This window comes from Rhinopithecus bieti, unplaced genomic scaffold, assembly GCF_001698545.2.
Source record: "Rhinopithecus bieti isolate Rb0 unplaced genomic scaffold, ASM169854v2 scaffold_70802, whole genome shotgun sequence".
Classification (NCBI taxonomy): domain Eukaryota; kingdom Metazoa; phylum Chordata; class Mammalia; order Primates; family Cercopithecidae; genus Rhinopithecus; species Rhinopithecus bieti.
The window spans coordinates 771,966-796,679 of record NW_016827192.1 but is presented as its reverse complement, the minus strand read 5'-3'; the positions used below and the strand labels follow the sequence as shown (position 1 = coordinate 796,679).

Genomic DNA, 24,714 nt, shown 5'->3' with positions numbered 1-24,714 from the left:
TTATTGGTTCTCAACTTTTACTTTAATATTGCAGCAACACCGCTGTTCATTTCCTGTTAAACTTCAAGCCTACCTTTTGATTTTCAGATGTCCCTTAGGCTAATGTTTGCACTGAAGAATGAAATGAACAGGCAGAAACAATTAAGCGAGCAGATACAGTGAAAACGAGCACCACACCGCACTTTCACAGAAATGGAAGTGTATGAAGGAATTCTGCTTGGAATTTGATCCCACAGCAGCAAAGCTTTTGCTCCTTGTCATTTTCTTCTGCCTACCCCCAGTGCACACCACTTCCCCTGTATGGGGGAAAAAGATCTAGGCATACAAAGGAACTCCTAAATACTCACAGGCGTGGGAAATATTTTCTCTGCTTGTTACTAGTACAAGATAATCTCCAAGGAAGAAAATCCAACTAGATATTCTACACTGCAAATGTCTCCCAAAGCCTGTTAAATGTTCACATATGTCTTTATGAAATTTGTAATATGGATTGTTTATATAGTCCTGATTAAGAGCATGAACATCATTAAAAAGGATAAAGTCAGTTTGAGGATGGAAAATTATAAAGTCAGCTAAAACTGTTACCTACGAAAAAAGTGTGGACTTTTTTTTTAACTTAATAATCTGCGTCTCTTTAAAGAAAAAGATCCATAAACAGTCAAAAGTGAGTTGTTAAAGGGCCTTCTAAAGTGTATCAGGAATTAACAAAGAAGTAATTAACTCTACCCCAAACAAATCAGCCATCACGTGTTTATAGCATTTTTGTCCCTCTGTGAAAGCTATATCTTCTTTTTTAGTCCCACACTAAGAGATTTTACGTTGCAAGAGCTTGGCATTCCTATTTTTGGATTGACTGTGTTAAAACAGGGTGCTATAATACACAAAGGAGACCTGTTACAACATAGCAAAGTAAAGGGTCTTAAGGAAGTGGCATCATAGGATCCATTCTGGGAGAATCTATATTATTAACAGATACAATGCTTGTATGATTGATTCAAGATGAGCTCTGTCTGAATTCAAACTTTATTTCTAAAGACAGTATGCATTTGGAAATTGCCTTGTGAAACCGTCAGAATACAGAAAACACAAAGTTTAAACCTTTTGGATGCCTTCTAGTACCTCAGCAGTGAATCAGGAAGATGGACGGCATCCGTAAGATTATACTGAGCGGAAGGCATGGTTTTTGTTTTTTATTGAATCCATCCTGTAGTATTTTCCCAATAAAACACCTCTTGTAAACCAGGGTCTTTGTATTTTTGTTGTTGTTATGGGATTTTTTAAAATACCAGTATAATAGTTTTACTCTACAATAGTGAAGATGGGAAGACAGCTGCTAGTAAACATAAAACCAGTCATATAATGGCATTACAATGGATTTTTTATTTGAGATTCCAGGATGGGGTAAATTTGTTACCCCAGCAAATAGCTGGTTACACGGAAACTGACTTTAGGGAACATTTCCCTGGAAAAGAAGCCAATTTATATTGGTCAAAACACTAAACACCAACACACTTCCTCTTTTTTGTTATTTATTCAAAAACAAAACAAATAAGTGCATACCTATGTGGTGTCTAGACATCAGAATTCTCTAGTAAACCATTCTTGAAGGTGTTATAATACCAGCCCTGAAGCAATAAAAAGGCACAAATGAATTTTCAGCAGTGCATGGAAGATGTAAGTGGAATAGGATAGTTTGTCTTATCTGCAGTTATCTACCACTGGCATCACTGAATTAAGAAAATTGAGATCATTTGGTCATCTTGTTGCCTTTGTAACACAAAGAGATAAATCTAAAATATTCATGGATGTATTTACATATTTGCCAACACAGTTCATTCTTCAGATTATAGTGCTATATTTGCTAAATGTCTAAATGACCTTACAGGAAAAAAAAAAAAAAAGGTAGCAGTAGCAGCAGGGAAAATGTAATTAAACACATGGAAAACTTCCCTAGGATGGATAGCACTGAACTTTGAAACTAGTCACCACACAATTAGCAATTCTCTTTTGCTAGAGGTCCATTGTGGCCCCCCAGAAGAGGCTCCCAGAACCTGTGAATGTGACCTTGTTTGGAAAAAGGTCTTTGCAGATACAGTTAAGCTAAACATCTCAAGAGGATATCGTCCTGGATAAGGGTGGAGCCTAAGCCCAAAAACAAGATTACCTGAAAGAGAAAAGAAAGGGGGAAACACACAGAGACACAGTCAGGGAGGCCACCTGAAGATGGAGGCAGAGACAGGAGTGATGAGCCTTCAAGCCAAGGAATGCCGAGGGCTGCCAGCAGCCACGAGAAGCTGAGAGACACAGAGAACGAATCCTCTGCCAGAGCCTCCAGAAGGAACTAACCCTCTCGATACCTCGATTTTGGACTTCTGGACTCCAGAACTGTGAGAGAATATATTTCTGTTGTTTTAAAGCCATTCAGTTTGTAGTAATTGGTTACAATAGCCCTGTGAAGCTAATATACGGTCCTTCAACAATCAAAGCAAAAAAGGGGACCTATTAGCACATGGAGTGCAAGGGAGGAAGGAATAACTGAGCTGTTTGAAGGTCAGTGTGCAGCGGGATGTCGTAAGCAACCAGAACTCAGGTCCAAATGCTACCAGAAGTCTCCCTCTGTGTTTGTCCATTCTCACACTGCTAATAAAGACATACCTGAGACTGGCTAATTTATAAAGGAAAGTGGTTTAATTGACTCACAGTTCTGCAGGGCTGCAGGGGGCCTTAGGAAACTTACAATCATGACGAAAGTGGAAGTAAACACATCCTTCTTCACATGGCAGCAAGGAGAAGTGCCGAGTCAAAGGGGGAAAAGCCCCGTATAAAACCATCAGATCTCATGAGAACTCACTCACTATCACGAGCACAGCAGCACGGGGGTAACTGCCCCCATGATTCAATTACCTCCCACCAGGTCCCTACCAAGACATGTGGAGTTTATGGGAATTACAATTCAAAATGAGATTTGGGTGGGGACACAGCCAAACCATATCAGTCTTTTTCCTCTGTGCTTCACTGTCTGTCATTGAAAACTGGCATTCTTCACTTGGCAGGAAACACGGCTGCTAACATCTTTTGAGTTTTTTATTGTATGGCTTCAATCATCTCAGACATACTAACTTCCTTTCATATTTCCAAATTATTTGAAAGAGTCTTACTTTCCTAATTTGAGTCATGTCTCACCCTGAAGTAACCAACAGAGGCTAAGCTGCCAGGATCTTATAAAATATGACAGCTCCTAAGGAAACTACTTGAATGGGTGGAGGTACTGGGCACCCAGGTGTCCATCCCATGAGATCTTTTCTGTCTGTTTTATGATAGCCATTTTTTTAAGGACAACGGTGTGGCATTTGCAGAGACATTTGTGTTGTGGACAAGATGTGCAAGTGAATCTGAGCTCTGCCATTTACTGGAAGTGTGACATTAGCAAGTCACTTGGCCTTTCTGAGCTTCCTTATCTTGTTAAAAATGAGGATAGATTGTTTGATAAACACTCTACACCTAGAAGGATCTCAATAATGTTTGTTAATAATGGTCATAGAAGTATTGAACTTAAATGGACCTTAAAGACAGGCAAGGTTAATCACCTTATTTTCACAGATGAGATTTCAGAATTTAAGTTGGTGAGAAAACCAGGGCAAGAATTTAGGTTACTTAACTACCAGATTAGTGTTCCTTTGTTATTTTATATGATCTGTCCCCATCCCTGTGGATATAAAATAAGGTCTCATCTGAAAGGTGTTATTCAACTAAAGAAAAAGCAGCTTTCTTAGAACAGACACTGATATTAGGCTTTAGATTAGATATTAACACAGGGATAAAGGTGTCAAAAAAGAAAGACCAAAGAGCTGTGTTGGGAGTTAAAATGTGAAGGACCCAGTCAAGTGCCTTGCCATTTTTGAGCCTATAAAAAGTAATTGTTTTGAGACAGCATTCACACAAATAAATCATGATGGGTTCCGACCCCTCTGATTATTAAGCCATCTTGTTTACACCCCTCTATCCTGTGTTTATTTTCCTTTGGCTACCCTTATTATACAATAAAAGTTTGAAAGAACCCGTTTGCCTCAGTTTGACAATGAGAAAATCAAGAGAAAGATTTTTCCTTCTTTGGGCCAAGCTTTGGTCCAAGTAAGAACAATTGCTAATATGTCTAGTGACTATAGTTCTGCTCATTTTTATGCTTATAAAAGCCTGATGCTGAATGCCTATGTTTTAAAGTTTTTATAAGATCCACTTTGCTTTCAGATAACCCTGCTTCCTCCACCTCACAAAAACTCACAAGCTGCAACCCTTCTGATGTCCACTCCCACACAAGCCAGCTTCAGGCCTTTTTCAAGGGAAAGTGCCGTATTTATTGTAGCATTTATGAACTTCCTAATCGCCTAACATGTGTAAAACTGCACTAGTGTTTTTATTAGGCTCCTACCTATTTTTATGTGTCACTGATGAAGTGTTTGAATGTTTTGCCCAGTCTCATTTTTGTGCTAAACCTTATGATGTGACTTTTATTGCATGATTTTATGTGGCAATGGTGATTTTTAGGAATGCATATTTCATATTATGGTAGAATTGACTGTATCTTGTTGGGATATGGGTTATATAAGCAAATTCGATAGCCAAATATAACCCCTAAAATCTGCATTTTGCCACAGGTAAATGATAACTCAATGATAATTAAATCAATATCAATAATTTCTTTCTGCTTAAGGTTTACATCTTATCTGTATATTGACCCATGATTGCTTATGCATTTCATTTTACTTCTCGGTGAGTAGCAAACTATTCACAGTTCCCTGGATGCACCAAGATCTCTTATGGCTCTTAGAACTCAACATTATTTTTGTTTATTAAATTCCCACTTCCCATCTTTGACAGATTAATTTCTACTAATCACTTAGACTTTGGTTAAAATATCACTTCTTTCAGGAAGCCTTCCTGGCTATTATTTCCTCCTCAGTTTGGTTAAATGCCTCTTATACGTGCTCTCACAGCATTTTGTGCTTAGCCTTATCATAGTTTTTGCTACATTTATTTCTCATTGCTTTCAGATCCCAACTTTCAAGTTAAGAGCTGTGCATTTTAATCCCAAATCTCCATGCCTGGGTCAGTGCCTGGCATGAAACAGATGCACAGCTTATTATCTGAAAATTATCTAAATAAATTAATGAATATACTATTTCTTGAACTAGTTTATTAGTTTTCTATTTCTAATTAACAAATGAACACAAGTTTAGTGGATCAAAACAATAGAAACTTACTATCTTACAATTCTGTAGGTCAGAATTCTGACAAGGATCTCACTGGGCTAAAACCAAGCTGTTGGCATGGCTGAATTCCTTCTGGAAACTCTAGTAAGAAATTTATTTTCTTGCCCTTTTCAGCTTCTAGAGGCCACACCTTGTTCAGAATTAATAGATCATGTAAGTGTAGATTTATTTTCTACTCTCAGTTCTTGTGTGGTAGAAGAAGGTGGGTTATCTGAAATGAGAGAGAAAGAGTAACGCCAGGTGAGGTTGGGTTTGACTCATAATATACAGGTGGATATGGGTGAACTGAGCAGCTGGTAGATGTTTGAGGTGTGTCTGTGTGGTTCATGAATCTATTTGTTCATCTTTACACCAATACCACACTTTTCCAATTTCTATACTTTCTTTTGTTTTTATGATACTGTAAATGGTATGTTTATAGGTTCATTTTTCAAGTTTTGATTGCTAGCATGTAATAAAGCAATTGACTTTTGTATGTAGACATTGTTTTCTGTGACAATATTAAATCAGCTTATTAGGATTTTTTTAAAGACTTCTTAGAATTTTCTATATATTATGTCACCAGTAATTCAAAAGAGTTTTCTCTTTCCTTTTGGTCCTTATGCATTTTATTTATTTATATTGTCTTATTATACTAGCTGGGGACCTCTAGTACAAGGATGAATATGAGTGCTAAGAAAGGACATCCTTACTTTGTTTCCTAAGGGAAAAGCATTCAGTATTTTATAATTAAATATAATATTATTTCCGTTTGTAAAAAATAAGTGGTCTTTATCAGATTGAGAAAATTTTCTTTTATATCTGACTTTCTGGTAGATACTATTATTATTACTACTATTATTGTAGTTGGGTGTTGAATTTCATCAAATGCTTTTTCTTCAACTAATGAGATAATCAAGTGATTTTTCATTATTTTATCTTGCCAATATGTTTAATAACATTCATTTTATTTTGAGTGTTAAAACAGCTTTAGATTTCTGGTATAATCCCACTAGGTCATGATGTATTAGCCTTTTTATGTATTGCTGGATTTGAGCTGATCATATTTTCTTGAGGACTTCTGTATCTGTGTTATTGAAATGTATTAATCTGTAATTTTCTTTTTTTGTAATGTATGTGAATGATTTGGTATCAAGTTAACACTGGCCTCATAAAATGAATTGGGAAGTGTTCCCTTCTTTTATATTTTGAAAAGTTTAAATACAATTTGTATAATTTCTTTCTTAATTGGTTGATAGGCTTTACCAGTTGAGGCACTCCTATGGTTTTTTTTTTTTTGTGGAAAGGTTTTAAAAATTATGAATATTAGTTAATAGATATAGGTTTATTTTGTTTTTTCATTTCTTTTGTGTTAAGTTTATATTTATATTCTTCACAGAGACTTGTTCTTTTAATGTAAATTGCCAAATTTTTACTCCAAAAGTTGGTTAATAGTATTCACTTATTGTTTTCTGGTTTGGAATAATCTATTAATAATATTTCCTTTCATTTGTAATATTGATAATTTACATTTTCTCTTTTATTCTTAATGAGTATAGCTAGGAGGTATCAATTTTATTAATCTTTTAAAGAATTTTTTTTTTTAGTTTTCTATTATTTGTCACTTTTCTATTTAATAAATATCTGCTCTTATCCTTATTATTTCCTTCTTCATTCTTACTTTGGGTTGATTTATCCTGATTTTTCTAGTTCCTTATGACAGACTCTTAGATCACTGTTTTTAAATCATTCTTATTTTCTAATGTAAATATTTAAAACCTTGTTTCTTTCTGCTTTACCTTCATCTTACAAATTTTGATATGTCATATTTTTATTTCATTTAGTTCAAAATATTTTCTAATTTCCTTTTAATTTTGTATCTGACCTATGTCTTAGTAAGCATTTTAATTAATTTTCAGATATTGAAAGATTTTTCAAATATATTTTGCAATTGATTTTTAATTTAATCCTGTTGTGGTCAGAGAACTTTCTCTAAATGATTTAAATTATTTTAAACATGTTGAGATTTGTCTTATGGCCTAGCACAAGGCTTATCTTGGTGAATGTTTTATGAACACTTGAAAAGAACATAGATTTTCTGATTGTTGGGAAGAGTGTTTTATAAATATACTTAGAATTGTGTTTGTTGATAGGATGATTCAAACGTTCTATATGATTATTGATTTTATGTCTAGTTATTCTGTCAACTGAGATAAGAGTGTTAAAATCTCCAACTGTAATTTTGAATTTGTCTATTTCTCTTTTTTGTGCTATTTATTTATGCTTCATGAATTTTGATGCTCTGTTATTAGTGATGCATGCCCTGTTATGATTACTGTGGCTTCTTTATGATTGGACACTTTTGTCATTATGAAATATCCTTCTTTATCTCTGGTAAAACTAATTTTCCTGAAGTCTACTTTGTCTAATATAATTGTAGCCACTCCATCACTCTTAGAATTAGTGTTTTCATAGCATACCTTTGTCCAGTCATTTTCATTTCTAAGCTCAATGTGTCTTTACATTATATGTGTGTTTCTTGTAAACAGCACATATTAGGTGATGCTTTTTAATAAGGTCTCACAGTTTCACCTTTTAGTAAAGTATTTGGTTCATTTACATTTAATATATTTATTAAAATAGTTGGACTTAAGACTTCCATATTGCTCTTTGTTTTATATTTTCCCATATATATTTTATTCTTTTTTCCCTCTTTTCTGACTAATTTTAGATCAGTTTTTACTATTCTATTTTACATCTCCTATTGGTTTAATATATATATCACTGTATTTATTTTTTCATATTATTCTTAATGGTTGTTATAGGACTTCTCATATGGATCTTTTACTTACCACAGTCTGCCTTGCATTAATACTAGCCCACTGTTTGTAAAACACAAGGAAATTAAAAGTTTCCCCTCCTCTATTTTTTTTCTGTTTTTGTCACACATTTAACTTTTACACGTTTAAAGAAACCTCACAATTCATTGATATTATTTTTTCTTTAAACAATGAATTATCTTTAAAAAATCAAAAAACAAAAACACATTAAAACATATTATATATTTATCTATATAGTGGCTTTCCAAGTGCTTTTTATTCCTTTATGAACTGAGTTTCCATCTGAAATTATTTTCCTTCTAACTTAAAACCTCCCTTTGACATTTCTTGTAATGCAGGCCAGTGGGTGACAAATTTTTTCTTTTTTATTAATTGCTTTGGTCAAAACACTAATGTATCATGAAGACTCAGGCACTAAAATATGTCAAAATTTTCCAGCTAATATTCAAAGAAAGCTGTCTAACCTCTAATCATATGTCATTTTACTGAGAAAAATAAATGAAGACAGCAGATAAAAGTAGTTTTATTTTCTCTTCATTTTGGAGGAGTAGTTTTCACTGGATATTGATTGTTGACAGTTTCCTTCTAGCACTTAGAAATTGTCTTTCTATTGTCTTTTTGCCTGCATTGTTTTAATGAGAAGTCAGTAGTTTTCTGATGATTGTTTTGCTGTGTGTAATGTGTCTATTTTCTCTGTCTTCTTTTAATATTTTTCTTACTATTACTGACTTTCAGCTAGTGAGTGATGATATGCTTTGGAGATATTTTCTATAGATTTATCCTTCTTGGAATTTATTAAGCGTTTTTGGGTCTCTGAGTATATAGTTTTTAATCAAATTTAGAAAATCTTCAACCACCATTGTTTCAAACATTTTTCTGCTCTCCTCCTCTTGTCTCTCCCATGCCGATTCCATGCATGTAATTAGATATTGTCACATGTCACTGAGGCTCAGTTAATTTTTTAAGTCCACTTCACTCTCTGCTTCAGTTTGACTCATTTCTATTTTTCTGTTCACATTCACTGATCTTTTCTTTTGCTGTTAAACTCATCCAGGGAAATTTTCATTTCATGTATTTTTTAGAGGGGGGAACAAAGTTCTAAGATTTGTTTTTTATTATTCTATTTTATTGTAATATTTTATTTTATTTTTAAAGATGACATCTTACTATGTTGACCAGGTTGGTCTAAAACTCCTGGCCTCAAGTAATCCTCCCAGCTTGGCCTCCCAAAGTGCTGGGATTATAGGTGTGAGCCATGACACCCAGGAGGGGATATCTTTTTTCTTTTATGTTCTTTTATAAAATTTCCATTCTCTATTGTGTGTCTCTACTTGTTTCCTCACTTTATGCACATTTCCCTTTAAATCTTCAACATAGTAATAATGGTTGTTTTAAAGTTATTTTCTGTTAATTCCATTATCTCTCTCTTTTCTGAGTTTGTTTCTATTGACTGATTTTCTTCTGCTGTGGTCTTTATACATCAAGTAATTCCTGATTTTATGCTGAACGTTATAGTTCCTATGGTGTGTGATTTTAGTTTCCTTCTTAATAGAGTGTTAAGTTTTGTTCTAGAAAGCAGTTAAATTAAGCCATCTTGATTCCTTTGAGTCTTAGTAAAATTTTGTTAGAGCAGGCCTAGAGTAGCCTTTACTCTAGAGATAAATATGTCCTTCTAAGGCATGGCCTTTCTGGACTCTCTACTAAGCACTGTGGGTGTTTAAAGAGATCTCTGCTCTCTAATTGGTTGGAATTTAAATGTCTCTTGGCCTGTGCAGGCTATAGTACTTGTTCTATTCACAGATCCTCAGTAGTTTTTCTTCCTCTAGTAGCTGTCTTTGCTCAGTAGTTGTTCTATGCTGGACCTCATGTTTTCTTGGCCTGCCCATGTGAAGCTGTGTTTCCAGGTCCTCAATATGGATTTCCGAATCTCCTGCTCTGTACAGCTCCCTTTTATGTGGACCCTAACTCATACATTCTAGCAAATACTGAAGCTCCAAATTCTGTTCTCTTTCCCCTTAGCCCCAAAAAATGACCACTGTGCTCTGGGTTTCCTCTCCCTCCACTACAGTTCAGAAAATGCCTCCAAACAGAAAGCCAGGGAGATTGTTGAGCTAATGTTTTTTAGTTTTCTTCACACGGTAATCACTATTTCGCATTGCCTGTTGTACAACGTCTTAAAATGGTTATTTCATATACTTTGTCCAATTTTATAGTTATATATGACAGGAAAATTAGTTGTGTATCAGTTACTCTGTCATCATTGGTAAGCAGGTATTTTAATGCAAATCATTTTACTTGTCAAGTTCTTTGAAGAATAGGTCTAGATGCTTTTCTTCGTAATCAGAGATACCACCTTAGTAATTGTACTCCAGTAAGTTTGTTGTACATTTGTAAGTTAGTTTTAATGTATGTATATAAATGTGTGTGTGTAGTACATAATGAGGTTGCAGTAATCACATGAGGTAGCAATCATTTACTTTTATGCATCCAACTTCCTTGTCAATTTCATGTTTTATGTCAATTTTCCTAGTTTGGATCTTACTTAGCCCTGTGGGAACTGTAGCTAGAAGAACAAAATGAAAGCACACTTTTCTATTTTCTTTTAATTCTAAACTGCATTACTTTTTAGAGTGTTATTCACCCAACGTAAAGAATAATTCTGTTGGTGAGAGAGCTAACTAGAGTCAATTACACCCTAACAGACTTGGCAGACTTTACATGAACTGCAATGTAAAAGTAGGTTTGTTCTCTATATTCGTATGGTTGATTCAGAAAGAACATTGTTCACAGTATTTGTAAGATGTCAAATGTACTGTTCAAGTCAATGGAACAAAAATGGGTCTATGATTCACATGTAGTTTTATTCAAAGAGTAAATATTTATGTGCATTAACTTGTAAACAAAAATGTGTTCATAAATTTAAACCAAATTTTATCTAGTACTATTTTGAACTTGATTTCTGTAGTACAGATACGCATAGCAGTTTGCCTTAAGAGTTCCTCTAGTGTGCGTTGTAATCAGGCTTTGTACATGTGGTGTCCCTAGTAACACCCTAGTAGACATGATCAAAACCAAGGTTGCAAATGTATAGACTTCTGTGATAATATAAATATGAGTATTTATTGGGTGTCATTTATGTTTCTACTCCCTCAACAGATGCATTTTGAGTACCAGGTACTGTGTTAGGTGCTGGAAAAAAAACATGATTTTAGGTACATTGTAGAAAGTGTTTTAGAGAAAGCCTATGTCTTATCAAGATATAAATATAAATAGCTATTTCACTATTTACACACCGCATAAACCAAGAATTTGAAAACCCATCTTCCTAATCTCCTATTTCAGGAACATCAAAGCCATCACTCATCCCTCACACACAAAAAATCACCTCGCCAATGAGAATTTCCTTTTTCAAAAAATTAAAGCAGCACTGGTAGTAGTCATTACTACGTTTTATACCTGCTAGCTTTAAGATCAATCTCAGCTGCAAGTAAACGCTGTGGGTTAGGTTTTTTCTTTAATTAACTTGTGGTTCTTTTTTGTTTTGTTTTATTTTGTTTTAAGGTCATAATTTCCTTGGCCTAAATAAAGGATGAAGGAGTCTGCTACTTAGGAATCTTTTTTCTTAATGCTACATGGAATCAATCTCAGTTTCTACATAGCTTCTAAGAATTATTGTTAAGAGCTAAGTAACTTCTATTGTGCTTGGTAATGTATTACGTCACATACAATAGAAGATCTCTGAGTGATAGTCTACAGGATTTCTCATCAGATGCATCTGTTAATTAGTTAATTTTTCTAAGGCATTTTCAAAATTGAAGAAAGAAGATAACTCATTTTGAGCAGCATTGGAGTCTCTTTCTTCATGCAGACTGGAAGTAGACTTTGAATCATAGCCGTAGATTTTTATTGCAGCTGGTACTTGAAGCTTGTATGGGAAGCAAGTGCAGATCAATTTTTGTGATTTCTCATCTAAAATACATAAAACCCAAGTTGTACTCTGGAGATTAACTAGCATTATCAATAGCAAATGTCTTCCTTCACCAGAGATTAGTGAGAATTCAGACTTGATCACGTTACTTTTATATCTCTCCTGCATGGCACTTTCAATAGATAGCATCTTACCAAAAAATATAGATGTGTCCTTGGTATTTAACATTTTTGATGAGAAATGAGAAACATTTTTGATGAGAAACTGTAAGTGTATGAAATATAACAACTATAGATATACTATGTATTGCATATTCTTTTCTTTCTCCTGAAATAAAACTTTGATATCTGAGGACGTGTGTATGTAATTAACAATGGCTGCATACACATACACACACACACACACACACACACACACACACAAATATAAATCTAAGGATTTTTAAATTCAGTTAAATTATTTTTTACCCATGAAGCTTCAAATGTCCAAGTTGTGTCATATCAAAATGAATGAAATGCAACTTATCAAAAAGTAAAAAGTTTTAGTAATCAATTTCATTCACAAAATTTTATTTGGCTGATTTTTTTTTACAATATGACCAATTGTTTTGACATGTATAGACATTTTGAAGAAATGTGTTTGCTTGTAATTGTTAAATGATTAACTTTGTATGTAACATACGTTAATTTTACATTCAAAAAACTTCTGGATTCTTAAAAGTTGTTATTTATCCAGCTCCAGCATAAGAACTTTATTTGAAATCAGCTACAGCAGAATGATACCATCACAATTCTTTGGTCTCGAAAGGACAGCTAACAACAGAATTATTTCATTTTAGTGCAAGGAGGAGAGTTTCTCAGAGACAGACGGAGTTCCGTAGAGACTCTCAGTGGGTGAGGTCTACTTAGGAATTTAAAAATAAAAATAACAAAAGGGATATTTTCTTCAGAATAACGGAGAAAAATAAAGCTACTTTCTATGAAATCAAAGGAAAGAGCAGGTTAAAAAACATACTATAACATAGGATTATTAATCAGATTTTGTTTATTTTGTTTAAAAACTACCTGAGCTTAGCATTGTGAGAGATTCACACTAAAGTTATTCATAAATACACAAAAGGGTACACTTTCTGTGTTTTATTCATGTTTCATTTGTTTAATATTTTAGTGTTTTAAAATATCAACGAATTTTGATAATATGTCTTCATTTTAAAATAATATTACATGTGTTAAATTATATACTATCCTATTTAGTATCTTCAGTCTACTTGGAAACTATGAACAAGAAAAAGCGGTTGTTTTAGGACCCTTTCACTTTAATCCTCAACTTGTGATGAATGTTGTCCAAGTATACTCATAATTTTTTATTTAACCACTGTCATACAAATAGTATCTTTAAGCAATAGTTTTAATAGATTTTACTTTTTTATTTTAGGAGCTTTCCAATAGTGTTAAAGAAGTAATGACTGTCGTTGGTATTTGTGGATTTTCATGTATGATGGAGGGTAACTAGTTATCCTGATTTGCCTGGGACTGAGAGATTTCCTGGAATGTGAGGCTTGCAGTGCTAAAATGGGAAGAGTCCCAGGCAAATCAGGACAGGTAATCCCCCTAAATGACAGACACTGACTTAAGTGGCTAATACAAGTAGAGCTAACATTTATTGAAGTCTTAGATGTCAGGTATGGGGCTAAGCACATTGGCTCTTTTATTTAATCCTCACGACAGTTCTTTGAGGTAGGTGCTACATTTCATCTCATTTTGTAGATGAGGAAACTGAGTCTCAGTCAATTGTAAAACATAGGTTTGATTAACACATGCATATTGAATATACCAGAATATATGTTCTTCTAAACCAGTATTTCTTATGTCTTAGTATGACTTAAACAATGCTGTTTTATAGTACGCTTAATGAACGATTAGACCTGAAAAGTAGACTTTAAAGATAAGTGTTTCAGATATCTACAATGAAAACTATAAAACACTGATTTAAGAAATCACACACACAAAAAAGAAAAAAATTTAGGAAATACCCCCCAAATTTAAGAAGACACACAAAAAATTGAAAGATATTTTATTTTCATAGATTGAAAGAATCAATATTATTAAAATATCCATACTACACAAAACAATCTACAAATTTAATGTAATCCCTATCAAAATATAAATAACATTCTTCACAGAAAGAGAAAAAAAATCCTAAAATTTATATGGAATCCCAAAAGACTCAGAATAGTCAAAGCTATCCTAAACCAAAAGAATAAAGCTGGAGGAATCACATTACCTGACTTTAAGTTATACTACAGAGCTATAGTAACTAAAACTGCATGGTACTGGCTTAAAACTAACACATAGATCAGTGGAACAAAATAGATGCATACATCTACAGTGAACTTATTTTGACAAAGGTGCCAAGAACATACATTGGAGAGGGGACAGTCTCTTCAATAAATGGTGCTGGAAAACTGGATATCTATATGCAAAAGAATGAAACCAGAACTCTTTCTCTTGCCATATGCAAAATAAAATCAAAATGGATTAAAGACTTAAATATAAGACTTCAAACTATGAAACTACTAAAATAAAACATTGAGAAAACTTTCCAGGACAATGGACTGTGCAAAGATTTCTTGAATAGTACCCCACAAACACAAGCAGCCAAAGCAAAATGGACAAATTAGAACACATCACGTTAAAAGTTTCTGCACAGCACAGGAAAATATCAACAAAGTGAAGAGACAATCCACAGAATGGGAGAAAATACTTGCAGACTACCCATCTGACCAAGGATTAATAACCAGAATATGTAAAGAGCTCAAACAACCCTATCGAAAAAAATCTAATGACATGATTAAAAAATGGGCAAAAAATTTGAATAGACATTTCTCCAAAGAAGACATAAAATGGCAAAAGGCATACATGTTCAACAGCATAATCATCAGAGAAATGCAAATCAAAACTACAATAAGATATAATCTCACCTCAGTTAAAATTGCTTATATCCAAGACAGGCAATAACAAATGCTGGTGAGGGTGTGGAGAAAAGGAAACCCTCATCCACTACTGGTGGGAATGTAAATTAGTACAACCACTATGGAGGACAGTTTGGAGGTTCCTCAAAAAACTGAAAATAGAGCTCCACTATAATCCAGCAATCCCACTGCTGGGTATATACCCCAAAGAAAGAAAATTAGTCTATTATACTGATATCTGCACTTCTATGTTTATTGCAGCACTATTCATAATAGCCATGATTGGGAAGCAACCTGAGTGTCCATCGACCAAGGAATGGATAAAGAAAATGTGCTACATATACACAATGGAGTACTATTCAGTCATATAAAAGAATGAGATCCTGTTACTTGCAACAACATGGTTCAAACTGAAGATCATTAATGTTAAGCAAAATAAGTCATGCACAGAAAGGCAAACTTTGCATGTTCTCACTTATTTGTGGGTGTTACAAATTAAAACAATTGAACTCATGGAGATAGAGAGTAGAAGGATGGTTACCAGAGGCTGGGAAGGGTAGTGGGAAGTGTGTGTGTGTGTGTGTGTGTGTGTGTGTGTGTGTGTGTGTGTGTTTGCAGAGTGGGGGGAAGTGAGGAGGATTAATAGGTACAAAAAATAGTTAGAAAGAATGAATAAGACCTAGTATTTGCTAGCTCAACAGGGTAACTATAGTCAAATATAATTTAATAGTACATTTTACAATAACTGAAAGAATATAATTGGATTGTTTATAACACAAAGGATAAATACTTGAGGTGATGGANATACCCCCCAAATTTAAGAAGACACACAAAAAATTGAAAGATATTTTATTTTCATAGATTGAAAGAATCAATATTATTAAAATATCCATACTACACAAAACAATCTACAAATTTAATGTAATCCCTATCAAAATATAAATAACATTCTTCACAGAAAGAGAAAAAAAATCCTAAAATTTATATGGAATCCCAAAAGACTCAGAATAGTCAAAGCTATCCTAAACCAAAAGAATAAAGCTGGAGGAATCACATTACCTGACTTTAAGTTATACTACAGAGCTATAGTAACTAAAACTGCATGGTACTGGCTTAAAACTAACACATAGATCAGTGGAACAAAATAGATGCATACATCTACAGTGAACTTATTTTTGACAAAGGTGCCAAGAACATACATTGGAGAGGGGACAGTCTCTTCAATAAATGGTGCTGGAAAAACTGGATATCTATATGCAAAAGAATGAAACCAGAACTCTTTCTCTTGCCATATGCAAAAATAAAATCAAAATGGATTAAAGACTTAAATATAAGACTTCAAACTATGAAACTACTAAAATAAAACATTGAGAAAACTTTCCAGGACAATGGACTGTGCAAAGATTTCTTGAATAGTACCCCACAAACACAAGCAGCCAAAGCAAAAATGGACAAATTAGAACACATCACGTTAAAAAGTTTCTGCACAGCACAGGAAAATATCAACAAAGTGAAGAGACAATCCACAGAATGGGAGAAAATACTTGCAGACTACCCATCTGACCAAGGATTAATAACCAGAATATGTAAAGAGCTCAAACAACCCTATCGAAAAAAATCTAATGACATGATTAAAAAATGGGCAAAAAATTTGAATAGACATTTCTCCAAAGAAGACATAAAAATGGCAAAAAGGCATACATGTTCAACAGCATAATCATCAGAGAAATGCAAATCAAAACTACAATAAGATATAATCTCACCTCAGTTAAAATTGCTTATATCCAAGACAGGCAATAACAAATGCTGGTGAGGGTGTGGAGAAAAGGAAACCCTCATCCACTACTGGTGGGAATGTAAATTAGTACAACCACTATGGAGGACAGTTTGGAGGTTCCTCAAAAAACTGAAAATAGAGCTCCACTATAATCCAGCAATCCCACTGCTGGGTATATACCCCAAAGAAAGAAAATTAGTCTATTATACTGATATCTGCACTTCTATGTTTATTGCAGCACTATTCATAATAGCCATGATTGGGAAGCAACCTGAGTGTCCATCGACCAAGGAATGGATAAAGAAAATGTGCTACATATACACAATGGAGTACTATTCAGTCATATAAAAGAATGAGATCCTGTTACTTGCAACAACATGGTTCAAACTGAAGATCATTAATGTTAAGCAAAATAAGTCATGCACAGAAAGGCAAACTTTGCATGTTCTCACTTATTTGTGGGTGTTACAAATTAAAACAATTGAACTCATGGAGATAGAGAGTAGAAGGATGGTTACCAGAGGCTGGGAAGGGTAGTGGGAAGTGTGTGTGTGTGTGTGTGTGTGTGTGTGTGTGTGTGTGTGTTTGCAGAGTGGGGGGAAGTGAGGAGGATTAATAGGTACAAAAAATAGTTAGAAAGAATGAATAAGACCTAGTATTTGCTAGCTCAACAGGGTAACTATAGTCAAATATAATTTAATAGTACATTTTACAATAACTGAAAGAATATAATTGGATTGTTTATAACACAAAGGATAAATACTTGAGGTGATGGACACCCCATTTACCCTGATGTGATTATTATGCATTGCATGCCTGTTTCAAAATATCTCATGTAACCCATAAATATATGTACACCTATTATGTACCCATAAAAATTAAAAATTAAAATTAATAAAAGAGATTTGTTTTAGCATACAGGAGGATCATCCATTGGAACAATGTACCATAACTTTGGTGAAACTGACTCTGTTCTTGTAGTATTAAGACAAAGGAGAAGAAAACCAGCTGTTTTTAGGAACTTGAGGGCAATTCACCTTGGTGCAGAAAAGTCAAATTTATTTCTAATATTTACTTCGAATGTAAGAGAAAGACAAAACCTAAACCATACATTTTACTGGTTCACTGTGCTTCACTTTTTTAGGGCTAAGAGAGAGGACTTAATTTAGTTGAGGCATGAAGGAAAAGGAGGGATTTAGCGTGTTCTGTGAGAGAGGAGTAAGTCTGGAGAGAAGAATGGCAGGAAGTCACTAAAACAGCTGCATGGGCTGGAGTAAGGGTAATGAAAGCAGCAAATGCTCCTTCACTGTCTTGCAAGACCCAACAGTCTGAATGTGGTGGTCTGGGGTTCCTCTTCTCTCCCACCTGCTCCTAAGCCTTAGCAGAATCTGATGCTTGAGCATAACGTCTAAAAAGTATTATGGCTAGTATCATGTGTCTACATATTAACTCAGTTAAATACTGAATTGGGTGGCAGGATTGACAAGGAAAGTTTTGAGATCCATACAAGGAACAGGGTTTTTCCCAATCAGGCCTGATAGGAAGCTTGACTCACACTTTTGTAGATGGGGTTCTCTGCAATGGCTGTCACATAAGTGCAAGGACAAAGAAACAAACTTGGAAAAACACTGGGATGGATTATCTGTCACCTCTATTCCTTCAAGCCAATCTGACGTCCAAATACTCAAATGCAGATTGCCAGCATTTTTCAGATGAACTACAACAAAGAAGAAATGAATGGATGGACAAATGGAATGTGGTACATACATACAGTGGAATACTATTCAGCCTTTAAAAGGAAGGAAATTCTGACATATGCTACAACATGCATGAATCTTGAAGACATTATGCTAAGTGAAATAAGCCAGTTACAAAAAAGACAAATGCTATATGAGTCCACTTATAGGAGGTACTTACAGTGGTCAAATTCACAAAGACAGAAGGTACAAAGGTGGGTTCCAGGGACCGGGGATGGAAGGAATGGAGAGTTAGTGTTTCATGGGGATTGAGTTTCAGTTTGCAAAATGAAAGGAGTTCTGCAGATGAATGGTGGTGATGGTTGCACAACAACGGGAATGTACTTAATGCTACTGAACCATACACTCAAAAATGGTTAAGATGATACATTTTATGCTATGCGTATTTTGCCACAATTTTGTTTGTTTGTTTGTTTGTTTGTGAGGAAGTCTCCTTCTTGTCCCCCAGGTTGGAGTGCAATGACATGATCTCGGCTCACTGCAACTGCCGCCTCCCAGGTTTAAGTGATTCTCCTGCCTCAGCCTCCTGAGTAGCTGGGATTACAGGCGCCTGCACTATGCCCAGCTAATTTTTGTATTTTTAATAGAGACGGGGTTTCACCATGTTGGCCAGGCTGGTCTCAAACTCCTGACCTCGTGATCCGCCTGCCTTGGCCTCCCAAAGTGCTGGGATTACAGGCGTGAGCCACCGTGCGCGGCCCAAAATTTTTTTAAAAAAAGAGAAGAGGCCAGGCATGGCGGGTGGCTCATGCCTGTAATCTCAGCACTTGGGGAGGCCGAGGCGGGCGGATTATTTGAGGTCAAGCGTTTGAGACAAGCCTGGCCAATATCGTGAAATCCCATCTCTACTAAAAATACAAAAATTAGCCAGGCGTGCTGGCAGGCGCCTATAATCCCAGCTACTCAGGAGGCTGAGACAGGAGAATTGCTTGAACCCCGAGGCAGAAGTCGCAGTGAGCAGAGATCATGCCACTGCACTCCAGCCTGGGCGACAGAGCAAGACCCCCATCTCAAATAAATAAATAAATAAATAAATAAATAAATAAATAAATAATAAATAAGAGAAGAAAAGAACCCTTAGGCTTTTCTACGTGCACAATTTTCCTCACCATCTGAACAGTCCTTCTATTTTTGTCTTTGCTCTGATAACAGCTCTTACTAAATAGTTAAGCAAATCCTTGATTTGAATTCTTCAGGCTTCTCTTCTGTAAAATGGGAATAATCTTTCTTATTATGCAAGTGCTTCTTTTGAGGTATATTTGGACCTTTTCTTAAATATCAGCTGAATGAGACTCTTCTCTTCTTTATCTGCTTCCACACTCAAAAAATAAAGAAGGAAAATTTAATCACAAAGCCAGAATGTGTTACAAGAAGTGCTGCTATGAGTCAGATTTTTCCTGCAGTACTTAGGGCTCATGGAAAGTGACTGCAGGGCTGAGCTGGATTTAGCAGGAAACTACACTAAGACTCATGACATACGTGTCACCAATGATCAGGACATCTTACTAAACTAGTGGCTTTTATTCCCTGTAGAAAGGCCTGGGAAAGTTGTGATTTCCCCAGAATTACTGACTTCACTTCTCAGATACCTTTGACAAAATCCCATGTATGATAAAATCGTTGTACTCATATCCCAAACCGTGTCCTTGAGAATCAATCACTGAAGCAATGAGTAGAGGCACAAAGGCAGAGTGTTGAAGAACTCTGACCCAGAAAAAGTTAGTTATAAATCCCTGCTCTGCCATGCACCAAGTACGGGTCCTTGTCCATGTTACCAAATCTGTTAAAGCGTAATATTTAAAACTTAATGGGGCTGGGCGCAGTGGCTCAAGCCTGTAATCCCAGCACTTTGGGAGGCCAAGGTGGGCAGATCATGAGGTCAGGAGTTCGAGACCATCCTAGCTAACATGGCGAAACCCCATCTCTACTAAAAATACAAGAAATTAGCCGGGCGTAGTGGTGGTGGGCGCCTGTAGTCCCATCTACTCTGGAGGCTGAGGCGGGAGAATGGCGTGAACCCGGGAGGCGGAGCTTGCAGTGAGCCGAGATCATGCAACTGCACTCCAGCCTGGGCGACAGAGCGAGACTCCGTCTCAAAAAAAAAAAAAAAAAACTTAATGGTATCAGATCCCAAATAAACACCTCCCTCTTGTTGGTGGGAATGCAAATTACTACAGCCAGCCATTGTGGAAAACAATATGGGGATTCCTCAGAAAATTAACCATAAAACTACCCTATGATCTAGCATGTTTGCTTTTGGATATATATCCAAAGGAAGTGAAATCAGTAAGTCAAAGAGATAGCTACACTCACATGTGTATTGCAGCATTATTCACAATAGCCAGGCTATGGCATCAACTTCAGTGTCCATTAATGGATGAATGGCTAAAGAAAGTGTGGTACATATACACAACAGAATACTATTTAACCTTTAAAAAGAAGGAAATTGGGTCATTTGTAACAATGTGAATCAACCTGGAGAGCATAATGCTAAAGTGAAATAATCCAGCCACAGAAAGACAAATACCACATGTACTCATTTATATATGGAACCTAGAAGAGTTGAAATCATAGATGCAGAGAATAGAAATGATGGGAACCAGGGACTGGGGTGTGGGGGGTATTAAAAAAAATCTTGCTCTGTATCTATAATTTGGACTCTTTTTTTTATTAATGACTCTTAAACATATAAAATCCCCACTGTATTTTGGTCTATCTCTCCAGTTCCCTGATACTGTTTTAATCCTTAATTCTTTCCTCATCTTTAAAAAGAACTTTTTGTTTACTTTTCTTTACCTCTTAGAAAACGTCACCAAAGATTGTTACGAATCACAGCAGTCTGGCTTGAGAATTGGTCAACATAAAAGTTCCAAATATAATTTATCCCTGGATGATGTTGTTTGTGAATTATTCATACAATCTGATTAGGAACTTGAGAGCATTTGTAGTCAAATAACAACTTTCCTCCAAATGACGCACAGCACATCTGAGACAGAGCACAGTGATCTCACTTGCCAGATGAGAAACCGAGGCCCAGGAATGCAGAGGGCTGAACCAACGTTGAATGAAAACTGTGGAATAAAACGTCAAAATGTTTCTACCAGGGCTTAAGACTAAGTAGTAAATCCCCACCTACTCCCTCTCCTCCTCCTAGTTCCTGTAGGATAAATTATTTTTAAGAGAAACACGCAGGTGAAAGGAAAACACGCTCTTGGAGGACATGTGGCTAACCCAGATGCTAACAGCATTCAAGCTCAGATACAGCAATAACAGCAGAAACCACATGTGTGCTAAAGCCAGTACTTAATCTGCTCTTCTTAACCTGGCATGCAAGGCCTTTCATGAGCCAGCCCCAGCCTGGTTTGCCAGCCTTGGCTTGCCCACCGAATTCCCAACTGGAAACTGAAACCCGAAGTAACATTCATACTAAACTCTCTCCAAACACCCAGCGTCTCCACCCTTCTTCTCTTCCTGCCTTACTTATCCTTCCACCTTTGACCTGAGCATCAATGCCACCAGGAGTACTTCCCAGCCTTCCTCCACCCTGCCTTGGGGTTAGATTCCCCTCCCCTGTGTTCCCAGAGTACACTGTGCATATTCCTGTCAGGGTATCTCATACTGTGTTAACATTACCTGCTCCCTTGTTGCCCTTTCCCACCACACTGGGAGCTCCTTTAGAGGAAAGACTGTAGCTTGAGTGCTTGGCACACATTAGTTCTTCAATAAATGCATGCTAAGAGAATCAGTATTGTCCAGGTCTCCAAAGAAAAAGAACTCTTTGGCCAGGTGTGGTAGTTCACACCTATAATCCCAGTACTTTGGGAGGCCGAGGCAGGTGGATTGTCTGAGGTCAGGAGTTCGAGACCAACCTGGCCAACATAGTGAAACCCTGTTTCTACAAAAAATTAGTGGGGCGTGGTGGTGTGCACCTAAAATCCCAGCTACTTGGGAGGTTGAGGCAGGAGAGTCACTTGAACCCAGGAGGTAGAGGTTGCAGTGAGCTGAGATCGTGCCATTGCATTCTAGCCAGGGCAACAAGAGTGAAATTCCATCTCAAAAAAAAAAAAAAAAAGAAGAAAAAAGAAAGAAAAGAAAAAGAGCTCTTCGCTTGATTTCTTTTTCTTTTACTAACAGGTAACGAACTTTCCCCTTGCATGTAGTAAGGCTATGATCTAGCAGACTTGTTCTATGGAATCAGTATGGCTTACCTAAATAAAAAAAAAGAGTAATAGATTGTTTGACTTGAAAGGACATTCAGAAGTCATTTATTTTTCACCCCCATCAGCCCCAATGTGAATTTCCTAGAAATTTGAAAAAATTTTAGTAAAGGCCATAAAAGGTAGCAGTCAGCATTAGAAATAAGGACATGTTAACCTTAAATGGCCTCAAATGGCATGTTCAGATAAGTTTGGCTTGCAAGAATCAAGAATGAAGCTTCCAACTTGTCACCCCTTCCTGTTGAGACATGTGAGTACATAGAAAGTCATGTAATTCATAAGCCTATGATTCATTTACTCTCCATTCATCAAACTGCTGAGTTTCATGAATGTTTGATGCCTGTTTAAGTTTCCTTTTCTTGACAAGGAAGTTTGTTTTTGGGAGATAACTCATGTACCAAAATCTAGAGACTCACAGGGAAATTCCAAAGCAGACAAGTCAGACAGGCATGTAAGCTGGCCCCAAAACATTTTTCCAGTACTGGTTAATAATCTAGGAGTCTTGAGGGGAGTAATAGTCTGTAGATACATGGACCACTAGTTAATTGACTGAATTACCCAAGAGATCAATGAGCGACACCAGAACTTTGAAGGTTTCCCCAATTCTCTATACAGTCTTGGTTGGCTTTAGATTTATGGCATGAGACTAAAATGTGTAAAAATGACCCAAGGATTTTAGAAAGAAAAACACTCAAGTAAAATAGTGGTCACTTTGAAAAGTAGTAAGAATGGATCAATTCAAATCATAAATTGTATTATTGCCTATGTGAAAATCCCATGCTAAACCTTTTATTTCCCCTTCTAATTTTTGAATTGTGGTAAAATACACATAACATAAAATTTATCACCTTAACCATTTTTAAATGTACAGTTCAGCTGTACTAAATACATTCATAATATGCAAACATCACCACCATTCCTCTCTGTAACTCTTTTTGATGCCAATCTTTTTTTTAACGTGAGATTTTTTGTGATTTTTGTGTGCATGTGTGTGATTTTTTTTTTTGAAACTGAGTCTCACTCTGTTGCCAGGCTGGAGTGCAGTGGCACAATCTCAGTTTACTGCAATCTCCACCTCCCAGGTTCAAGACATTCTCCTGCCTCAGCTTCCCGAGCAGCTGGGATTACAGGCGCCCGCCACCACACCCAGCTAATTTTCATATTTTTAGTAGAGACGGGGTTTCAAATCTTTTAATGTTCTGAAATGACCCTATACAAGGAGGGGTTGAAGTCTTTCTTTTTGTTTCTCTCTATGATAGAATTCAAGATTAAGAATGCTAAAGTCAAATCTTCAAATGAGAGCATCAATCAGAAGTTGGTGTCAGATTACTAGCTATGACTGAAAAAAACAAATCAAAAGAGAACAAAACCAACCAGATATCATCATCTAGGAAAAGGTTGTTACTTTAAAATAACTGTGATGTCCAGAACTGAGGTCTGACTCAGGCTTGACTAAGTCAGGAGCGGCAGCAGTCAGACTCATGCTGAAGAGACATCTTAGTTTGCTTGAGCTACTATCCCAAAATACCTGAGAGAAGGTAATTTGTAAGTAACAGAAATTTATTTCTCACAGTTCTGTAGGCTAGGAAGTCCAAGATCAGGCACCACAGGTTTGCTGTCTTGTGAGGTCCTGCTGTCTTGAACACTGCATCCTTTGTAGAGGACAAACACTGTTTCTTCACAAGGCAGAAGGGATAGAAAGGAAAAAAGAGCCTAGCTTATTTCCTCTAGACTTTTTGCAAAGTTGTTAACCGCATTCATGAAGACAGAGCTCTCATGACCTAATTACTCCTGAAGATCCCACTTCTTAATAATATCACCTTAAGGCTTAAATTCCAACATAGGAATTTTGGAGGGGACACAAACATTCAACCATAGCAGGAGAGAAAGTGCTGTAGTTCATAATAGGCCGAACCCAAGGGAAATCAGTAAATTGAGATGAGTTTGAATTACAGCTTGGGATCTCTAGAAACCT

General features: G+C 35.9%; 1 protein-coding gene across 4 annotated transcripts in view; it reads left to right on the top strand.

Annotated features, from left to right (window-relative positions):
• Nucleotides 1-24,714, top strand: part of LOC108523219 (uncharacterized) — an 80,229-nt gene that overhangs the window by 39,809 nt on the left and 15,706 nt on the right. Inside the window, exon 3 of one of the 4 annotated variants that reach the window (XR_001883759.1) lies at nt 88-671. The exons of the other annotated variants lie outside the window; for them this stretch is intronic. The gene's annotated coding sequence lies outside the window, so the exon portion shown is untranslated. Of the gene's footprint in view, nt 1-87; nt 672-24,714 lie in introns of those variants that run through there. 4 annotated transcript variants of the gene reach the window in all.